The sequence below is a fragment of the Polyodon spathula genome, chromosome 1 (assembly GCF_017654505.1).
Source record: "Polyodon spathula isolate WHYD16114869_AA chromosome 1, ASM1765450v1, whole genome shotgun sequence".
In the NCBI taxonomy this organism is placed as follows: Eukaryota; Metazoa; Chordata; class Actinopteri; order Acipenseriformes; family Polyodontidae; genus Polyodon; species Polyodon spathula.
Window position 1 is genome coordinate 58,494,403 of NC_054534.1, and position 22,993 is coordinate 58,517,395.

General features: G+C 36.7%; 1 protein-coding gene across 2 annotated transcripts in view; it reads right to left on the bottom strand.

Moving 5' to 3' along the window:
- Positions 1 to 22,993, bottom strand: part of LOC121297248 (zeta-sarcoglycan-like) — a 108,272-nt gene that overhangs the window by 21,399 nt on the left and 63,880 nt on the right. The gene's annotated exons all lie outside the window — the stretch shown is intronic.

Sequence of the window (22,993 nt, forward strand, 5' to 3'; positions counted from 1 at the left end):
CCACCTCTGACCTGTTTCTGTGTCGCCTGTCTCGACGAGGGGAACGAGAGCGTCCTCTACATCAAGGTGACCTGGGTTGCTACCTAGACTCCCGATGAGGGCGTGCCCTAGGAGGGGAGGGGCTGCGGGCCTGAGCGCATCTGGTGGGGGACCTCTGACCAGCTGTGACCTGGGAGGCCGGGCTCAGTGGACGACGGCGGGGCTGAGTTAGTGTGGGAAGATCCCGATGAAGGGGAGTGCCCACCCATTGACTTCTTGGCCCTTTGTCGAAGGGCACGTGCCTGAAACCCAGCACAAAGATGGCAAAAAGCCCTATCCGCCAGCACGGATGTGGCGTGCTCCGACCCGAGACATGCCACACACTCCTCATGAGGGTTACTGGCAGGCAGCTTTGCCTGGCAGGACGTGCACCGGTGAAAGCCCGACATCATGGCTGAGCACTACACAGCAAACAATGACCGAACGGCAAGCGTCGAGCGTCGAAGTGCCGAGCGTCGAGCATGTGGCGTCGAAGAGCCGAGCGTCGAGTATGGTAGTGACGAAGCTCCTAGCTTCTAGCATATAGTGTTGAAGCGCCAAGCGTCGAAGCGCCGAGCTTCAAGCACGTGGCGTCGAAGCGCCGAGCGTCGAGCACGTGGCGTCGAAATGCCGAGCGTCGAGCACGTGGCGTCGAAACGCCGAGCTTCGAGCACGTGGCGTCGAAGGGCCAAGCACCGAAGCGATGAGCACTGAACGTCGTAACGCTGAGCGTCACGGTGCGTGCGTTGAGCGTCGAAATGTCAAGCGTCGAGCAACGACGCACGCTGCATATAGTAAGCTCCCAGGGGGGCGGGCTTACACGGCAGCTTTGCTATAAAGCTCAGCCAATCCCTACTGCCTGACGGCAATGTCCCATACGTTGATGGTTATTTTCGAATTGAAAGGGAACATAATATGAGTAAGTACATGGAGTGGCAGGCCTATAACTCTCCACATATCTTAATGGTCCTCCAGGGCACCTTTCTGGACAAGGCTCCTTTCTGGTATCTTACAGTGCTAGAATCTATAAGCCGGTAAGTTATAACAATACCGCTCAGGGTTATTCAACCTTTTAGTTGTTTTTCCATCTTCTTCTTTACTTAAAACAACTTTCAGTGCTATTTAGGATTTTTGTGGAGCATATTACAGTGAGCACTTGGATATCCGTTACACAGATACACGTCAGTCGTGTTTTACAGCCCTTGTATTAAGAATAAAATCAATCCCTATATATATATATATATATATATATATATATATATATATATATATATATATATATATATATATATATATATATATGTGTGTGTGTGTGTGTGTGTGTGTGTGTGTGTGTGTGTGTAACAAATTAATGCACTTATCCGTCACTCGTGACTTCCGACTCCATCACCAGTTTTGTGATACAAAGCCCATCTCTTCAATTTTACAATTTATTTGAATATTCGTTGCAGCCTGCATTTTCTTTTTCTCTGCATGCCAGTTTGAAGCAGTTGTTATTAATTAATAGATACAGACACGTGAAGGAAATACAATTAATCTTAGTTGTAAATCTCCCTCCCGACCTGTGAGGGTGCTATGCAGCAAGGACAGAGTTCTTTTAATGGGCTGGCCTGACAGTTCTTTCCCCAGGTTGGGAAGTCGATCAGTCTGGATGAAGGCGAGACTCCATTGCCAGAACGTATTGACCTGGAAGGGAAATGATGTAGCAGCTGCAGATTGTAAAGGCAGCTGCAATCGTTTACCAAGGGGTCATGCATACTAGCATATAAAGGGGGCAGAGAATCGTAACTTGTGCAGTAAATTGTGAAATATTGTAAGTGTTTGTTTGTTTGTCTTGTCTATAATTGTTACTTGTGTGTTCATAGACGGTTAACACGTTCTGGAGCTGTCGATAAGGGCCAGCATTGAACCCGGAACAGCACTTCACTATTGTCACTCGTTAAACTGTATCACCCACCACGAGCACCCTAGCGCGCACCCAAGACTAGTGACCGCGATTGTATGTTGTGGGAGAGAAACATGTGTTTATTGTTTGGGACTGCAATCCGTTATAAATAACCCCATGCATTACACATTGCTGCGTATTGCCTGTGGTCCTTGTTTGGTCACCAGACCTGGATTACAAAGAAATAAAAAAATACCTTTTCCATACCAGATTACAAATCTCTGTCTGTTTTATTCCTGCACTGCAGCACCTCTGCACTTGTTCATAATCAGCAGCCACTTTGCCACAAGACAATAAATCTACACACTACCAAAACACGCTGCAGTCTTGACTGCTCATGAATATGCGGTTTATACGGTAAATAGTGAGAACCCTGTGCAGTTACATAGTGCTTCTCCAGTTTCACCTGACGAAAATGCAGCCAAAACAAAGCAAAGAAACAAGCTAGGGTAATGTAACAGTTAATCATTAAACAGTTTGATACTGTGATGTTTTTTTTTTTTTTTTTTAATCTGTGATCTTTAGTTGTTTTTGTGCATTTTCATTGGCAAGTGAACTGTGACATTAGGGCCTTATCGAGCACTACATTCTGCAATTTTGAATACTGACTTTGGATACTGTTTTAATTCAGGAAACTGAGTCGTTGTTGGGGTTTTTTTTTACGTTGTATGCAGTTCTGGGCATGGGTAACATTTTGATTTCATTTTGCTGTTGGGTCATTAACAGGGAATTTTACATACTGCTACAAATCGCATCAGATTTGAAAGTATGTATTACAATCCATGTGTCATCTCTTTTGGCAAGTGATATTTTCATTATCATATTGTTCCAAATTAAAATACTACTTCTGTTGAAAATATCATACTGTATCAACAAAAACAATTTTTTATATTGTTTCTTTTTTTTGTGTTCCCTGAAAAATGGACAAGGGTTGAAACGGGCCAAAATGAAATAATCAGATATCCATCACACTCATTTAAATGTCACTGAAGTCAAAATGTTACAGGGTTGGATATGTGAGTGCTGACTGTAATAAAACTTTAACCTGAACACATAATAAAAACATATTTCCCTTCCATATGGAAAATAAACAAACGTTTGCCCTTTTTTTATACATTTCTTTTTTTTTTTTTTTTAGCTCTGTTTAATATTTTCCATTTTTAGCTAGAGACAATTGTAGGAGTCAATCTTTTCAAGTTGGTCCTATTTCCAGAGATGCAGGTACATGAATAACATAAAATACAAGGATAAACTTATAATTCACTTAAGAGTAGTGGCAAAAAGATGAAATAAAAAAGATGGATTGTCATTCACAAATCTAGCAACTGCAAGGTAATAAAAGTAAGGAATTCTTTCATAAAAAAATATATCAATTAATTTATATGACTGCATAAAAACAAAACATCTCAAAAAGTTCCAAAAAATGATATATAACAGGTGGTTTTAATTTACTCTGTTTTAGGTTTTACAGTGGTAACCAAAACCAGCTATAAAAATATTGAAATATGACATGGTACTCTCCACGATAAAACTGAAGTTAATGCACTATGAAGTTTAGTTAACCTGCCTGTATCTTCTGCACACTAGAGGGCATTATCTGACTAGAAACTGGTTTGTTACAGATTCACCAGGCAGCATATTAAAATACTCTCAGATCATCTATCGCCCAAACTCAGTCTGAGGGTGTATATTATAAATTGCAAGGCCTTGAAAGCTTTATTTTACATGTAGCACAATAGTCAGTAATGAAGCTCCAGAGTCTCTTTATTATCACTACAGGTCCCCGGGGGCTGTATTACCACTATGTGGACCCAGGGGCTGTATTACCACTACAGGGGCTCTATTACCACTATGGGGTTTCTATTACTACTACAGGTCCCCGGGGGCTGTATTACCACTATGTGGCCCCTAGGGGCTCTATTACAGGTATTAACCATATAAATGAACGTAAAACTAAACATACCTCGTCAGACAACCACCAATGTGATTTCAACGTGAAAATTGAAAAGGTATATATGTTGAACCCCTCAACTTTCCTGACAAAAATGGGTTCAGATTTCCTACGTAACCCCAAATGGCTTCTACTAAGTCCAAATAAATACATTAATAAATAGTGCGTGGGTGTGAATGCTTTTTATTTTGCAGATAATACAAACAGGTTCATACTGTAAATTGGCTCAATAATAATAATAATAATAATAATAATAATAATAATAATAATAATAATTTACCTTGAAAACTCACAAAAGTGCTTTAAAATGTTTGTGATAATATCAAGTATTTTCTGTGCAGAATATTTTTTTCGTGACTTTTATTTTGAGCATTTCAAATATCAAGTGGTTTACCGTGTATTTTAGACTGGAGAAAGTTTTGAATGTAAAAGGCAAAAACATTCTAAAATTTAAACTAACCTTACCTTTGGAATTAAAAAGAATTTTTACTGCTGCAATTCTCAACAACTATATTGCAAACCTTTGGCCGCGAAAGATCCCAATTACTGATAGGAAATAGTCTAATTAAGGGGGAGGGGTCAGAGAGAAGGGGTGGAACTGGTGTGTGACGTAAAACAGCACTGTGCCCCTGGGGATGATCTGAGAGAGAATTTTAGTATGCCGAAAAACGTGAATGTCAAAAGTGCAAAGCTTACACAGAATTGAAGTCATTTTTATACTGTACTGTAGGATTGCAGTAACATCAGCTCGAATATGTCAAAGTCTACAGCTATAACCAAAAATAATATTACCTAGAATGTTTGGTCTTCGTGAGACTGTAGTATTGTACATTATTGTATTATTATTATTATTATTATTATTATTATTATTATTATTATTTATATTATTATTATTATTATTATTATTATTTAGTCATTAAGCAGATGCTTTTATGCAAACTGATTTACAGAGACTTGTGGATGAACTATGCATCACAACAACTGCTGCAGTCACTTACAATAGGACCTCTGTGTTACGTCTCATCCAAAGAACTGCAAATGTTTACCGGAAACCATAATAGTAGTACAGTATTTCATTTTTGTCAGATTTTCATTAAGTATATCTGAAAACTACAAATCAGTAACATTATTCTATAGATTTCATTCACTACGCCACAAAATTCTCCAGCTGGATCCTGCCTTCTAATTCAACTTTCTACAGCCAAAGGTTTGCAGTAACAGTAATGCGACTAAAGCTGGGCTTAAAGGGAAACTTGGCGTGGGTCATCCCATCTTAGTGGCTTTATTAATCAAAATGTGTTAATTTTATAGGGTGATGCTAAACTTTTGGCCATAGCTAGGATCAGCCATACACAGGAGAGAAGGTTCTGTCATGTGGGAAAGTGATAGCAAGCATGTCGCAGAACACTTTTACAGTTATAAATTAAATCTTTGTTCTGCAAGTCAAAAACATATGTGGGCAATTGGTAGACTTAATGTAACAATACATTTTAAAATAAAGTTTTGTGTTCACAAGCCTCTTCGTTTTACTGTGAAAGTTAAGCTTTGCTAGTTTATAAACACATTTTGTAGATTAGAAAAATACTCATGCTTTGGTTAGATGCATATAATCACATATTTATGTTAAAGCCAAATCAGTTGTTGCCTGTAATTTAAATCTAATCCATTAATACCACTCAATGTAGCTGCATTCACAAGTTATTGTTTCATTAATATGTCCAACATTCGGGCTACTCAAGTTTGCCGTCTTAGGTTTCTTAATACTGTATAGCAATTTTGGTGTTCGGAGATTATATACATAAATAATACAGCACAACTGTTTCTAATACCATTCATCATTTTGTTAATTAGATATTTTTTTTTTTTTTTTTACCCAGTAAAATACAGTAATTAAACTACATCTACCCACATCTAAAATACCCAATTTTTAAGTGCATGTTTGTTTACCAATTATTTATCTTCCAAAAAAAATAAAAATAATAATATTAGGCTGCTATGAGTCTTGCCATGGATGAGAGGCAGAATTTCCTTTTTACAAAATATTACAAATATGGGTGTGATTAGAGATGAGGTACATTTTGTTATATATTTACTGTAACACGAAGCACTACAAACTGCTTGAAGGGGGGCAAAGTGACATTGCACACGGAGTGGCAAGTGTCTAAGAGGGAATTTTTGTTATTATTTATTTATTTCTGCCTGGTTATTCTCGTCTCTGACCTGTCAGAAGTCACTTATTGTCAGGCATTACAGTATTTTTCAATAGGCCTAATGCGGCATGGTCATTTTAGAAAATGTTAACACGTGATATGTTTGAAGTAGACTGGAATTCTGAGTGCTTTGAAGTTGTGAATTACATAAAGTCTAACAAGCTAACTGAAACAAGTATTTATTATCATTTTAATATTATTTACTGTATCTTAATGTTAGTATATTATAGTATTGTATAGCATATGACTACATGATGCACCTGTATACTAACTTTTAGATACGGTTGCTACTGTAGCATTCATTTGATGTTCTGGACCCCGCACTTAATCATCACCGCCTAGGGCCCTGCACAGCCTAAGGTTGGTCCTGGCCATAGCTATACATTATATCAAGACGTTAAAGGGGAACCCAAACACCTTTACCTTACTTTATGCCAAATTACTCTTTTATATATCTAAAAACAGAACTGATAAGTAGTTTTCTAATTTAGGATTAATAAATTGTTCATTTTGAGGTTAAAAGTACATTTTTCCCACTCGGATATTTCCGTGACCAATCGGCTCGATGACGTTATAGAGTGAACATATTTTTGTACTTCAGACTGTTACCATTGGATTTGCAATGTAGAGCATATGAAAGACAGCTAATTAAATTGATCATTATGCCCTGTCGATGTGTTGCAGGTGGTTGTAGAAACACAGACGACGGCAGATTTAAACTGCACAAGTGGCCAAAGGCTGCCAGGTTTTGGACAGCATTTGTCCAGAAAACGAGAGCCTTCTGAAGGAAGCCGACAAAATGGTTGCACTTGTACTGTGTCCATTTTGAGTAGCAGTGCTACAAAACAACAGCAATTGCTTGGTCCTGTGGTATCCAGCCTCGAATGAGAGAGTCGATGCGTATCCCACAATTAGACCAAAGAAGGAATCAATGGTAGCGAAATCAATACCATCTCATCATAAATATGTGAGCCTGTTGACAAAACATAGCGGACTGAGCGGGTCTGATTTCGATACCAGTGAGGACTTGTCTGCTGGTATGCCTGTATCTGTCACCGTTAGATTTACTCTGGCATCAGCTGCCATTTCTTTGACCCATGAAGAGGAAGACAGTATGAACCTGGACCCCAGTTTTTCCAAAGTATTCACTTCGACCCCCAGATTAAAGAAACGGTTACCAGATGGAAGATCAGCATTTTGAAAGAGAGAGAATAAAAGGGTGAATAACCGTGTCATATTGCCCCTTGCTTTATGTATATTTATGTAATCCGCACTTTAAATATTATATATTAATTATTGTAGCCTATATTCATTTTTATTTTGTTATTTTTTCTATGTGTTTATTTACAATATTTGTAAGCAGACCCTGCGCGTATATTATATTAATATTATTAGGTAAGGATACGGTATGCAATGCAAGATGTTAGAAAACAAACAAGCAGAAGTACAGTGCACTGCATCCTGATTGAAATGTAAAATGTACTATTTTAATGGAAATGCATCATTCATTACACCATGTTTTCTTCTATTTCTGCATTTGTGTTATTTGCTAAGTTTAAAAAGAGGTTTGTCTCCAGACAGAACGTGTTTTACGAAATAAGCCTTTGTGTTTCTCTCAAAATATGTGTTTATTCAGTGCAGAGTGCAGTGCTTGTGTCCTTCACCACAAGAGTAAAGCGATCAATTATCTTTATAGCTAGAAAAAAACAAAAAACTGATTGTTTCAACATCACCAGATATCCTTTATTTAGTTAAGAAAAGGACATGGATTAACTATGCTAGTTACACTTTTAAAGGGATGTAGAAGGAACAGAAATAAACGTTTCACTATGAAACTAAATAATAATAATAATTTGTTTTGTAATCCATCGTAACAGGAAGGGTTTTATCCAAAGCGATGATTTGTACCAATTTATACAGATGGGCGTTTTTTACATACCGAGCAATCTGACTCAGTGATGTAGGCTGCTTTGCTCAAGTGCAACATCAGTGCACCCGAGATTAAATGTACCGTAATGTGAGTGTGTTTTTTTTTTAAATAACATTTACTTCAGATCAATTGGTATGCAGTTAGTTTATACACGTTGTAGTATTAATACAAATAAAAGTAAATTAAAAAAAAAACTTACCAGTCTGTGTTATATAGGCGATCGCCTTCATCAATGTCTGACTCGCTTTCATCAGATGCTTTTGGTTTCATACGGCTCAAATTGATATGGCTGTATGCCGCACACACCAACAGCGAGCTCACTGCCATCAAAAAAACTGCCCTTCCCATTACAATCATCATTTTCATTAACTTTTGAATAAGTACAGTCAGGGAAATCACAGCTTCTCACCAATGTATTTTCAATAATATTCACCACTGAGTTCACTCCGTGACATCACAAGTCATATTTCACCATCTGTTCCTTGTTGGAAATAGACTTAATGTAATTCTGTTTATAACCCAGAAAGGAGTCATACAAAATCCAGTATTTATATTTTTATATCAAATCAGATAGAAAGAATTTTTTTTTAGTGTTTTTTATAGAACAAAAAAATGCGTTTGGGTTCCTCTTTAAGTAATGCTTTTGCTGAAGAGATGGATAAATACAGCATGCTACAGCCCAAATGAAAATTCTTATGGTGATATTATATAAATGAAACACAGAGGCTGAGTCAATGGGTGCTCTGGGGCCTGAGAATGCACAGGAAAATGTAGGAGGTGAGGAGCATCCAACAGGAATTTTAACATACCTGTAAGTGAACAACAATCTATTCAACTAAACATTGCCTAATAGTAAAAAAGAAAAGTATTGTTAAAATGTGTATGCACACCAATAGTAATCAGAGCATATAATATCCTGCTTCTCATCTAGTTTTTTGTATTTATTTATGCAGTCTACAACAGTTGTAAATACATGTTCGTGCCGCTCTGTGCACATTTAAGAGAGAGAAGTAATGAATGGGTTTCTTGTCAACAATGCATTTCCCAAAAGTCGACAATGTACAGTAAGAATTTTATTCAGGACTACTAGTGAGTGCAGTAATTCATTGTATGTTATGTATTATTGTGTTTATCTATTTATTAAATTTGTTTTACTGGTTACACAAAATTAGCATTGACCCCACCCCCCCACCATTAAAAAAGTATGAAATGTATTGTTCCTATACTTTTTTTGTAGCATACTGAAATCAGATGGCAAAAAACTGATAGTTTCTTCATCTACATTGTTACAGGAAATATGAAAAACATATGCATGTATTTTGCAAATATTTCTAATAAAATATTTTTTTTTTGTGACAAGCACATAGTAAGGGCTTTCTGCATGAGCTATTAATTATGTTATTAATTATAAGTTTTTAATTATGTGTACAGGTGTCTTTTATAGTTAAGTTGTTTTTAATCATTATGTTTAAATTGTGTGAATGTTTTTATAGTCATTTTAATATGCTTACTAATTCAGTTGCTTTAATATGCTTTTATATTAAGTTTGTATACAGTATTATGTAAGTTTCGAGTTCTTTCATTTCTCATCGGCAAAACCAGCTACGTGCAGTTTTAGATAGCCTAACACGGCTCAGTCACAGATAGCTGTCTGAGCTAAACGCCAAAAGGCAGGAGATTAGCAGAGATAGTGTGAGATGGGGAGGGGAACTGAAAGACAAGATGGATGCGTCCTGCTAGGTACAATGTGGTAGGTAACTCCCCCCCCCCCCCTTTTCCCCCGCAGAGGGAATGTGCAATGATAGAGTGGAAACCCTTATCATTGGACAGAAGTAAGACAAATGGAAGTGGAGTCAAAAATAGTTTAAAATGTATAAATACTCAACATTGTAAAGTTTTGTCAGTCTTTTCATCTCTTTCGAATTGACTCCATGGATATCTGTGCTTTCTAATACAAGCATAGCACTGAGCTTTACTGAGGCCTTGTCCAAAGTCAGTTTAAATCTCATGCTTATATGATTATATTGGAGGTATACCTTTCTTGTATATAAATTGTTTTTGAATCAAAAACCATTTGTCAGCTTAATTTTTTCACTGCAGATTGGTGCCGAAATCCGGGATTCCTGAAAGCAACCCTTAATGATGTTTAACGATGTGTGGTTTCAGATTTGTCAGCGGAATTATATCATCTGGTGAGTCCGTTTTTGAATAAAGGGAAAGGCAAAGAATTAGTGAGTCGAGATACTTGGGGTAGAATCTCTCAGCAGTAAGATCCCATGGTATGGAGATTTTTTAAGTGTAAGGGACTTACAGGAATTCACAGATGATATAAAAAATAAGTAAAGAAAAACAGTGGCAATTGGTAAATCCTGGTGAAGAGCCAGGTGATGTCAAATATCGACCTTAAGACCTGCTGAGGCAAATTGAGTTACATAATAAAAAATCTTGGTAACAAGCCAGAGTAACGTTAAAATCTCGACTGTAAGACCCCTGAGGCAGCGGAGTCACGTGAATTAAAATCATTGGTTAGAACAATTTGTAGATTTAATTTTTCACTTTGACATTTTGGACTTTTTTTGTGTTGATCAGTGACAAAAAACTCCTAATTAAATCCATTTTGATTCCATGTTGTAGCAAAATAAAATGTGGAAAAGTCCAAGGGGGGTGAATACTTTTGAGAGCTACTGTACATATTGAATGTAAACATAAAATAACATTGATTCAAATGGGCAATGATAGGATAATTACTGTAACAATGAATATGTACTTAAATTAATCACTATCCTGCAAAACAAAGCTAAATTGTGGATGGTCTGTTTTGCAGACTGCCTCTAGATTAATATAGATTAATTATGTAAGGTTCTTGCCAGTAAGCTCAAGGAAAGTGATGGATGCTGTGTTGTGTTTTTTTCTGATTTAGAACTGAGCAATAATATTCCAGCACAGGTTGGAGATACCTGTAAATATAGAAACTGATCAAATGTTGTTATCTTTAGAAGAATAAAGTCAAAAATCAACTATTGTAAATCCAACATCAACTTCATATAAGACTATAATTTTCAGAGTTTAGGAGTGACAGAACAAGCTACATTAACTTTTAAGATTGCATTAAAAAGAGGAAGAATGTTTCAAAAAGAAGGAAACAATTGGCCTCAAACCATTTCAATAATTTTGGCCAAAATAGGGGCAACACCCTCCAGCCCGCATGAAATGATGGCAGGGAGAATAATGAGGCTACCAAAATATCCTAATCCAATGGTAAGCAATCAAATAACAAATTGAAAACTTGACACAGGTGCAGAACAGGTTAGCACAGTTCAAAATTGAAGCTGGTATTCAACAAAAAAATATGCAAGCTGAAAATAACCGGAAATATGCTAATCTGAAATTCACATAGGAAATAGGATACTGACCAGGGTATTTTTACCAGAGACCACTCATCCCAAAATGACACAGTCCATACACTGTAACTGACATGGTCACTGTGTATGTGGGAGTAAAATTGTATCACATTTCACAAGTGAAAGTTATAAAAACTGCATAACAGTATATACTACACTCGATCATTCTGTCTCTCCACAGAATAACGGAAACCAGACGGGACCCTCCTTTGACCATGGTGAAGAAGACACAATGCATTAAACAAGGACAACATGTACAATTGCAGTTCAAACGTGCACTGGGACCACAGACACGGCCAAAAGGCTTTTAACTTGCATCCTGCCGCTGGAGTCATGGAGACCCACATGAAAACCTGAGCACATCTTGCCATGGAGAAAAGGAGAACAAGAGCACCTTATACTAAACAAATCAAGCATTAACTTTGATCATAGAGACTGTGCCTCCACAATTGTAAACAATGACACTAAACAGTATACTCAACAATGTTTAGAGTTAGAGGTAGGGCTATGGTCCAGTAATGATGCTCTAAACAGTACAGTATGGTCAGAACAGTATGAAGGAACATGTGAGGAGGGATAATGCCAGCCACCAAAAGAATGGCTGGATAACACCTATTTCTTGAGGAATAATTATAACATGAGTAGTCAAAATTGTATTTGGAAATCAATTTGAAATATATCACTGACCTCTTGCAAAAATGACCAACCAACTCAACAAAAAAAGCATCCCCCAACTGGAGGAAGACATCATTATTGGTCTAGAGTGTAAAGCTGTTTTGAATAATGTAAATATGGTATTGACACATGTTATGTTTAATCTCAGACAGTGGTTACAAAGAAAGGATAGTGATATGGTGCACAAAGCATGCTGATTTGAAACTAATACACGTTTGGTATGGCAATGTCCTGCAGTCACCCCAATTAACACAAACATAAAAATATTTAAAAAATATATAGAAATATTGCACATGATTTAAAAAATCCTGTTTCAACAGACTGTAGGTGGATAGCATCACACCCCAATACAAGGAGCTGTCACAGATAGCTGTCTGAGCTAAACACCAAAAAGGAATGAGATTAGCAGAGATAGTGTGAGATGGGGGAGGGGAACTGAGAAAACAAGACGGATGCACCCTGTTAGGTACAACATGGTATTGTGTTTTTAAATAACAGTATTATTGAGTTGAGCAGGCAGCTGGGCCGCCCTACTTAACAGTGAAATCACTCTCTTGTTCTGTGCTGGAGCTTGAGCGACACGATTGTTATCTTTTCTTGCAATGTTTGTGTGTTTTTGTCATTAATAATTAATTTGTTGAAGAACTCCTTTGCTGTGTCAGTACATTACGCTATGCCACCACACCAGTAATTATTAATAAAAGCAAAAGCGTGATATTATTATAAAAATGGAATCCTGGAATTAAAATAAAAATCAATCCCGAAATCCCGGGATTGGGAAAAATGTCCACAATTGGATTCCCTACTCCAGACCTATTGAGCGTGTTCATGTCATTTAGAGAGTGCCCATCAACAAGCTTTAATTGTCTTACAGCTGATTAACATGAACAGGCTACTGCACTAAACACTTTAACATGTAAGTCATTTTTGACCCCCTTTCTATTTTCAACAAATTAGCTTTTGGAAATATTCACTTCAAAACAATGTGCTTATTCTTATCACACAAGACACACATAGCATTTTACATTGTCACTGCTCAAGTGTTCAACAATAACATTTCAGTTAAATTAAAAATAAAAAAAATTAAAGCTTACCTATATTTGTAATTTATTAAAAATGTTTTTATGCAAACTGCCCCTTCTGTTTTCTCTGTACATTTTGCAGGAGAGCGAGACGGAGGTTGGAGTTGATACGCCCCGCAGGCGAACAGGATTTGTTTACATATCAACACACTGAACCGCTCACGTGACACTACCAGCAATGGCAGCGCACAAAGCACATACAACACATTTTTTCTGAACTTTTGTAGGATCTACAATATCTGAACTAATCTTCTCTCTTCAGCAACTAATGTTCCTGAAGAGGTTCATCATGGCAGATAAACAGTTATGGCAGATACGTGATAGATTACTCAACTCAATTTAGTAATTATAAAAGACCATATTTTTTCCTGTTTTCATAGGTGTGTTATGACCCAGGGGTAAGCGGTAGACTTGATTATTTGAAAAGGGGTACAGGGCCTAAAAAGTTTGAAAACCTTCAGGCAGTTTTATCTTGGTCCAGCTATCACCCACTCCCTTCTGTGTGCTTCATGGAAAGCTGCTATTTCATTCAATTTATTGATGGTAATTGTTACCTTTGTGAAAAAGGAATGTCGGATATGTCTTATGATACACTGAGGTTTGTCTTTGTTTGTCAAACTGTGTTACTAACAAATCTAGGATTTTTATTATCTTATTACACCATTCTCTATCTGCATGATATTACCGGTATTCAGTAATTTAAATCCATTAGACATTCTGTAAGATTGTGAAATCATAAAAAGATACAGACTGCCTTGGAATTAAATACTGATTTTGCTTGAGCTGTTGGAATCTGTTCTATGAAATAGCAATTTTTCCCCGAGTTGTGGGTTTAATCGATGGGACATTAATTCCCGTAACAACCCCATGTGATGACAAGCCTCTCTATGTCTACAGAAAGGGTTATGCTGCTATAAATGTTCAAGTGGTGTGTGATCATCTTGGACTCATAACAGACATAGTGGCAAAATGGATGCTTTTATCTGGTCCAACTCTTCATTATACCAAGCAGTGGAAAATAGGCTGTTTAATGAAGGGAGGTTGCTGGGGGTGACATGTGAGTCTGTTGATCACGGAAGAGATTTCAGTGCTGGCAGAAATGTGCATCAGAATCGTATCCAAAATGTGTTTGAAAGGTAATTGCTCAACTATAAAAGCAGAAGGAGAAATAAACAACCATGTTTACACTCACACACACACACACACACACACACACACACACACATATATATATATATATATATATATATATATATATATATATATATATATATATATATATATATATATATATGTTTAATGTGTGTAATACAGTTTGACTACATACTTTGGGCATTCCTTTTACAGAAATTAAATTAATTGATTATAAATAAGTTTATAAGTGAAAGAATAAGGTCCTGTGCAAATGTTTTACTCTTCAGGGTTTGTGAAATATATTTTGATATGGGACCACTGGAATCCCTCTAAAGAAAGATAAAAGGGTACAGTGGCAGAACATAAGAATAGGTTTGTTCATGTATTTATTTTACTTACATTGACCCATAGCCGCAGTGCCAGCCATACCCACCTTATCCTTTTGCTAATGGGTCTGGCCTGATGAACATAATCATAATACCGGGTCGCAAAAACTGTGCCTCAGCAACTTCATGCTGCTTTCCCACAATTGCTGTTACTGTTTCAAGAGTATTTTTTCAAAATTTGTATAGATTTTTCCCAATATGTCAGTTTTCTGGCATTCTATGATGATTAACTCTTAGCTGCATCCACAGGTGTTCTTGCTATTCCAATTACTTTTACCATGTACCAATGCCTCAAGTCTCTCGGGTGATGTTATTGCCTCATATTCCACTACATGAAACCTCACGTCTATGGGCACTTCTTCTTGCGCTTCTTCCTACTGAGTTGAACACAAGGGTATGTCGACATCAGCAGGGAATTCTTGGCCAAGCACATCTATGCTGCCGGGGATACAATGTACAGCTGTGGGTCCCGTTATGTTGACAGCCTTTTCTTCTTAGGTGGTTACTGTAATAGAGCACTGATCGCAGCCCGTTTTTTCCTGCCATTTCTGGTATTTTTCTTCTCTTGCTCGGCCAGTATATGAGGCATTCATTTTCTGACCTATGTCTGCCCACTTACTGATTTTAGCTTGATTTGTTAACCAGCCTTTCAGCTTGCTAAACAAAATAGATGTATTAGCTTCTGCCTCATTCACAAGTATTTCTATTTCAGTTTTAGTAAATACATTTATTTTTTTGTATTCTTTTGCAATCATTACAAACACGCTGTCTGCCTCAGTGTGTGTTTTTTTTCTCTTCTTTGCACCACATATATACTGTGTGCCCAGATGTGCCCTTAATTGGTAATTTCACGGATCCAAATGATGCGCTTCACGATCACTAATTAAGTTAGAGTTTCACGTGGGGTTTTGGGAAACACACTTGAAGATCGACCGTAAACAGCTGAAGGGAATCATGAGATTAATCTTCAAACAGCACGTTCCGCCGCTATTGTGAAACAAGCCCCTGGACAATGTAATTTTACACTAGCATCTGAATTTTTTTTTTCCCCCTAGATCTACCACATTTGATCTCATCAGATACAAAAAAAAAACAGTGGTTCAGGTACTTCAGTTGTGAGAAAAAAAAAAAACAACTAAAGCAGATACATCAATAAATTGTTTATAACACTACTTATACAGTAATATTGTTTTATTTTAAATAAATGTGTAGCACTTATTTATGCTTTTGTAATATTTATTAAATCTGAAAAGCAAGGTCAGTCGTTTATTCCAAACCCCGGGTCTCTGCACTGACCGATCTATAAAGCAGCTTTAAATCTGTGTTTATGGTCATAGTCATGAAAACATGTTCAATGTAAAAATGAAAATAAAGACATTTATAATAATAAATAAATAAAATTACATTTTAAATCTATGTTTTTGGAGATTTTTAAATAGCTTTCAAACCGGCACCGTTTTTCTACTTTTTAACTGTAACTCCTCCCATTTCAACGAGCATGAACAATCAAATCATGTGTAGTTTAGCAACCCTCTGACAAAATGTATGTTTGTCTTTAAGTCCTCAGTGCTCCCTTCTGTTTTTTTTTTTTCTGCTCTCTTTTTCCACCTGGTGGTAGGACTAACGAAGTGCAGCTGATTCAGTGGTAGTCAGAAAAAACAGGATTGCAAAGCTGAACATTTTTATGTTATTGAACTGCGACAGTATTGTGACAGGTTGATAGCTGGTTTGGCTACCACTGTATAGCTCTATAACTGCTGCATGAAATGTACCGAGCAACGTAAATAGCTGTGGGAAACAATCTTTAAAACAATCAATAAATAAATAAATAAATGACTACCAGGTGGTGCCACTGTGGACACGTCAAGCGCTGATATGCATAATTTGCAGAACGCAGTGGGTATTAAGGATTAATAATGATGAGTTCAGTTGGCATCACAATGCTGTCTATGCAGGTTTCTGTACAATTAGTAAAACTTTATTGAAATGCCGGTGCAGACCCTGGCCATAACCTTTAAGCCTCATGCGATTTGTCAAGAGGTTACTGCTATCACACCAGATACTGCTACTCATCTACAGACTGTGTTTGACTAAAACATTTGGGCAGGATTGTTCCCTATGGTGAATTCATGCTGTTGGTATATCTCTGCAGTAAAGTATTATTATTATTATTATTATTATTATTATTATTATTATTATTATTATTATTATTTATTTCTTAGCAGACACCTTTATCCAGGGCGACTTACAATTGTTACAAAATATCACAGTACAAAGTATCACATTATAAAATATCACATTACAGGATATCATAATACAAATAACAACAGTTATGAAAGTACAATAAGATCAAATTCAAGTAAATAAAGAATACGGTAAATTATAAGTAAGAGCGAGTTTGACTAAGAGCAGTTAAAACTTATAGTAAATATTTGCTTATGTCAGTAAAGTCCATTAAGAACAGGTAGTAAGTATGATAAATGGATGAGAATGGTTTCAAGTTAGAACAATTACAAAAAAACATGAGTACGGTTACTTATAAGAATAAATCAAATACAAGACATAGTAAGTAGTTATAGTTTGAGCAGTAGTTGAATGCAGCAAGGTATGGAGCAGTTCAGTGCAAGTACAAGCTGATGCAAGTACTGGTACAGTTGGGTGCCACATAGTCCAGAACGGTCGAGAGTTGTGGTGTTTACAGATGCTGTCATCTGGCAAATAAACTATTTAAAAAACCACATTGTAAAATAATTTTCCACACATATCCACCACTGTTGTATAAGTGATTAAAATAACAAAATGGCAAGTGTTATTTCCAGAGTTCTTCCATATAAGTGAGCCTAACAAGCACATCTATGTTTGCTGTCGGGGCAATGCTGGCGGTTCAACAGATTTAGCAGGTATATTATACTAATATTGCTTGTTATGCATCTTGCCAGATTCAGGGCTACATTTTCATCAATAATTCCTGGCTAGGGAAATCCCAAGACATTCTGCTGTAGTCTCAGGGGAGACAGATGACCTAAGGATTGCTGATTCAGCACAGGGAGGTGTCACTCGTCATTAAGTCCCCAGGGCGACTACTTACACCAGAAATCCAAATAGTTATAACTTATCTGAGTTGAACAAGTTCAAGGGGTTATATAGTTTGTGGATTTAGCACAACATTTTCACAGACAGAATGCATGTAATCAACTACTTACAAATGATAATGATACTATACACAGAACCAACTGAGTGAACCTTTTTGACACATATGTTATATGTGCAAAAGGAAGACTAAAGTAGCATAGGCTTTGTTCACTGCAACTGAAGATAAATAATTACAATTAAAATATGTTACTGACATAGAGTACATCCACCATGTATTACCTCAATTAAATTGTGCTAAACTATATACAGTATTGCTCAAGTTTAATCATAACACTTCTAGGTACAGTATATGCAAAAATGTAATAGCAATGTGGTGCAGATGGACAGACAGGGTAGCCAGATTCTGATACTTAACTTGTACTAAAAGAATGTCTTTCATAACATATGGATTAGTGATATATATACAGCTCTGGAAAAAATTAAGAGACCACTGCAAATTTTTCTTAAATCAGCATCTCTACATGTATGGCAGCCATTCCATTCCAGTGTCTGTTGAATTCCAACACAGGCACACCTCATTCTACTGAATGAGGTACTGATTAGGGGATCACCTGAATCAAATCTTATTTAACGATGAAAAGTATAAAAACCACTCCTGTGGTCATGACTATCCTCTTGCAATAGGACCAGCTGGATGGCAAAACAGTGCTAGTAGTACCTCAAAGGTAATTGGAATCAAAAAATAACTATTGACCATGCCCAAAGAGTTGAAAAGGAAAGTTTTGAGTGAGGAAAAGAAGGGTTCAATTCTGGCTTTACTGGCAGAGGGATAAAATGAGCGTCGGGTTGCTTCCATCCTTCAAATTTCAAAGATGGCGGTTCATAAGAACAAGGTCAAGCAGCACACACTGGGGACAACAAAGCTACAGACCGGCAGAGAGCGAAAACGACTCTCCACTGACCGGGATGACCGCCAACTCATTCGAATGTCACTCAGCAACCGTAGGATGATATCAAGTGACCTACAAAAAGAATAGTAAACGGCAGCTGGGGTGAAGTGCACGGCGAGGACGGTTCAAAACAGGCTCCTAGGGGCAGGGCTGAAGTCGTGCAAAGCTAGAAAAAAGCTCTTCATCAATGAGAAGCAAAGAAGAGCCAGGCTGAGGTTTGCAAAAGACCATAAGGATTGGACCGTAGAGGACTGGAGTAAGGTCATCTTCTCTGATGAGTCCAATTTTCAGCTTTGTCCAACACCTGGTCATCTAATGGTTAGATGGAGACCTGGAGAGGCCTACAAGCCACAGTGTCTCGCACCCACTGTGAAATGTGGTGGAGGATCAGTGATGATCGGGGGGTGCTTCAGCAAGGCTGGAATTGGGCAGATTTGTCTTTGTGAAGGACGCATGAATCAAGCCAAGTACAAGGTTGTCCTGGAAGAAAACTTGCTTCCTTCTGCTCTGACAATGTTCCCCAACTCTGAGGATTGGTTTTTCCAGCAGGACAATGCTCCATGCCACACAGCCAGGTCAATCAAGGTGTGGATGGAGGACCACCAGATCAAGACCCTGTCATAGCCAGCCCAATCTCCAGACCTGAACCCCATTGAAAACCTCTGGAATGCGATCAAGAGGAAGATGGATGGTCACAAGCCATCAAACAAAGCCGAGCTGCTTGAATTTTTGCGCCAGGAGTGGCATAAAGTCACCCAACATCAATGTGAAAGACTGGTGGAGAGCATGCCAAGACGCATGAAAGCTGTGATTGAAAATCAGGGTTATTCCACCAAATATTGATTTCTGAACTCTTCCTAAGTTAAAACATTAGTATTGTGTTGTTTAAAAATGAATATGAACTTATTTTCTTTGCATTATTCGAGGTCTGACAACACTGCATCTTTTTTGTTATTTTGACCAGTTGTCATTTTCTGCAAATAAATGCTCTAAATGACAATATTTTAATTTGGAATTTGGGAGAAATGTTGTCAGTAGTTTATAGAATAAAACAAAAATGTTCATTTTACCCAAACACATACCTATAAATAGTAAAACCAGAGAAACTGATAATTTTGCAGTGGTCTCTTAATTTTTTCCAGAGCTGTATATATATATATATATATATATATATATATATATATATATATATATATATATATATATATATCTTCCTGAGAGCTCACTCTCTTACCACCAATGTAATTTTTTTTAATTCTACATACATATTTCCTTTTTTAAAGCGCCATCGCTACATCTGTCCCTCCCCTCCCCCCTTCCCTTTTTACACTTTCAAAACACTAAGAGGTATAATGTATTTATATTTCTCTCACATTAAGGTCTGCACAGATGTTGCAATGACTGACAAAGGAATATGAGTTTCAGGCAGTTATTGACCGTACTGCAGATTGTTGCACTGTGCCAGCTTCTAGAAGCTAGATCAATTTCCATCTCATTATGTCCAGATATCAGAATGAGTTGGTAGCCAATGCAACATTCAAATCTGGTCTCACAACTAAGTAATTATCCCCCTATTGGAGGTGACAAAGGGTACATCTCTCAAATAATAACACTGCAAAATGCAATATGTTTTAAGGGCATTATTGCTGTTCATCTAGCATTTCATTATGTGGAAATGCTAACAGTGTATGAATACAGTAACAAAATATATACATAAGTTTATATCAAATAAAACTTCCTTTAAATGAGTTTCCAAGCAACGGTGAACTGAGAATGTTCAGCATTGTAATCCTTATTTATAAAAACTACCAAAAACGTAGATCCACAAAATATGAATCAAAAAGAGACACTTCATGCTCCTGCCTGTTCACTTCTGTGATAATTTAGGTTTCTGGACATTATTCCTAATATATGGTACAGTGGTGTGAATGATATGCTTCTGCATGTTATTAGCAGCCAACAAAGACAAATCAACTCTTCAGCAGCTCAGAAAATCACATTAGAAATGTGAATCTTCATTAGAATTTGAATAACCTTTTTAATTAAAATGGTGTCTGTAAAGCCATAGTTTTTGTAGGGTGACCAGATTTTCAAAGCTCAAAACTGGGACACAATGTTAAATAATTGATAAGACCTAATTAAACCATTTCAATACAGGCTATTTTAATGGTTATGTTAAATAGCCATTATTATTATTATTATTATTATTATTATTATTATTATTATTATTATTATTATTTAAGCAGCTAGCTAATTTCAGTACACTCCTGGGTGTATAATTTGTGGCTAATTAGTTTAAATAGCCATATTGTGTTATATATGTATTGCTACTTTTATATTGAGTTAATTAATTAATTAATTAATTAGTAATAATAATAATAATAATAATAATAATAATAATAATAATAATAATAATAATAATACTAATAATGCATTAAATCATTAAAAATACATTTTTTGGCTTTTTCTTTTTTTACTCACTGCGTCAAGCTTTATTTATTGATGTTGATGTGATTTAACTTGGTGGATTCGAGTGCTTGCAACCTCTCCCTGCTCTGTCTGGTGTCTGGGCTAAATCCCACCAGAACTGAACAGCTACAAAATTACAGTATTACACACAAGTGTAGATTCATATTGAATATAAACTAAACGAAAATCCATGACGCACTGAGGAATAAGCTTGTACGCAGTGATGATCCTTGCTTGATGTGGGTGGGTATTGTCATCAAATAAAATTAAGTTTGGTCCAACTGCAGGAGCATAAGTTCTCATTATCGGATGGAGGATCTGATCTTGATACCTACCAGCAGTGAAGGAGTAGTGAGGTCAGTCCTTCCATTATGCTGATTCCAGCCCAACACATGACAGATCCTCCTCCACACCTATCATGTTCTGCAACATGCTGCGGCAAGACACATTCACAATATTGTCTCCAGACTCTGGCATGCCTCACAGTTCCAGTGAAAAGGATTGGTGTTAAATCATTACTGTGATCACCAGCCCATCTGAACCTTCTACCAGCCTCAGGAAACCTTCTGCAAAGTATCATCCCTGGTACATTTTGAAGGTAAATTCTTAATTGGGTAATTTGAAATTCTTAATTGGGTAATTCCCAAGATTTTGTGACTTCTCTGCACCCCAGCTATATTGTCTCCTGACATTACCACTGGTTTGATATTGACTCCACACTTTGAGACACATTCAGTAACTGAATGTAAGCCATTACACCTATTGCCATAAGAAAGACTTGTGTTAAATGTGTTAATGACTGAATTTCCCCCAAAACATTGCTTGGAAGGTGTGTCACTTTCCTTTGTTATCAGAGTCTAATTAATAACTTTATGAACCGTCTTGATGGTATGCACACATTTCTACAGGTTGAACTGTATATTAACATCAGCAATTCAATTTATTGCAGGGTATGACACTCCTCTTTGTTGAATGCCAGGGTTGAGCATGGTGGCATTGGACCTTAACTACGAATGAATAGCGTATGAGAAAAACTGGTTTAGATTTTAAAGTTGTCTGTTTAAAATATATCCAAGTAAACAACAGTACAGTAATTGCAGACACCAGGGGGTATTAATGCAGTAAGCATCTTTGTTTGTGTTTACTATGGCAAGCAAGCCAGGCAGCCTGCCACAGCCCCTTTGAACTCAGCTGATGCACTGAGCCTGAGAGTCTGGAGTACTGGCGGAGGAAATAAACAAGTGCTTGGCATGTAAATGTAAAGGTTCATAGTGTGATTATTATAGGGTAACAGTCATTTCAAGCATCACATTCACATACCACACAAGTTGGCAGCTTTATTTTTAATTTTTTGTTTTCCTTTTCACAAAAAAACTATATTCAAGCTGCAATATCTTAAACAAATACATAAATAAAAACACTAGTATATATTAAATAAAACGTTAATTCAGGAGTAAACTGCCAACTAGTAGCCCTCTACATTCAAAGTATAGGGACTATTTTGCATTGGAGAAAGGATGCATCAAATAAAATGTAATTTAAAGTATTTTTTATTTATTTAAAAACATTTTATAAGCGCGATGTCACACATTAAGGTATGAGTTGTACTGATACACAACCCACACCCCTTTTCACAGTGCATGTACTTACAAATCTCACAAAGTATTTTTTTTTAAGCCAAAAACTAATTGACATTGCTTAACAGTGGTAAAGCAAAAGAAAAAAAAAAAAAATCAAATTATAATAGAC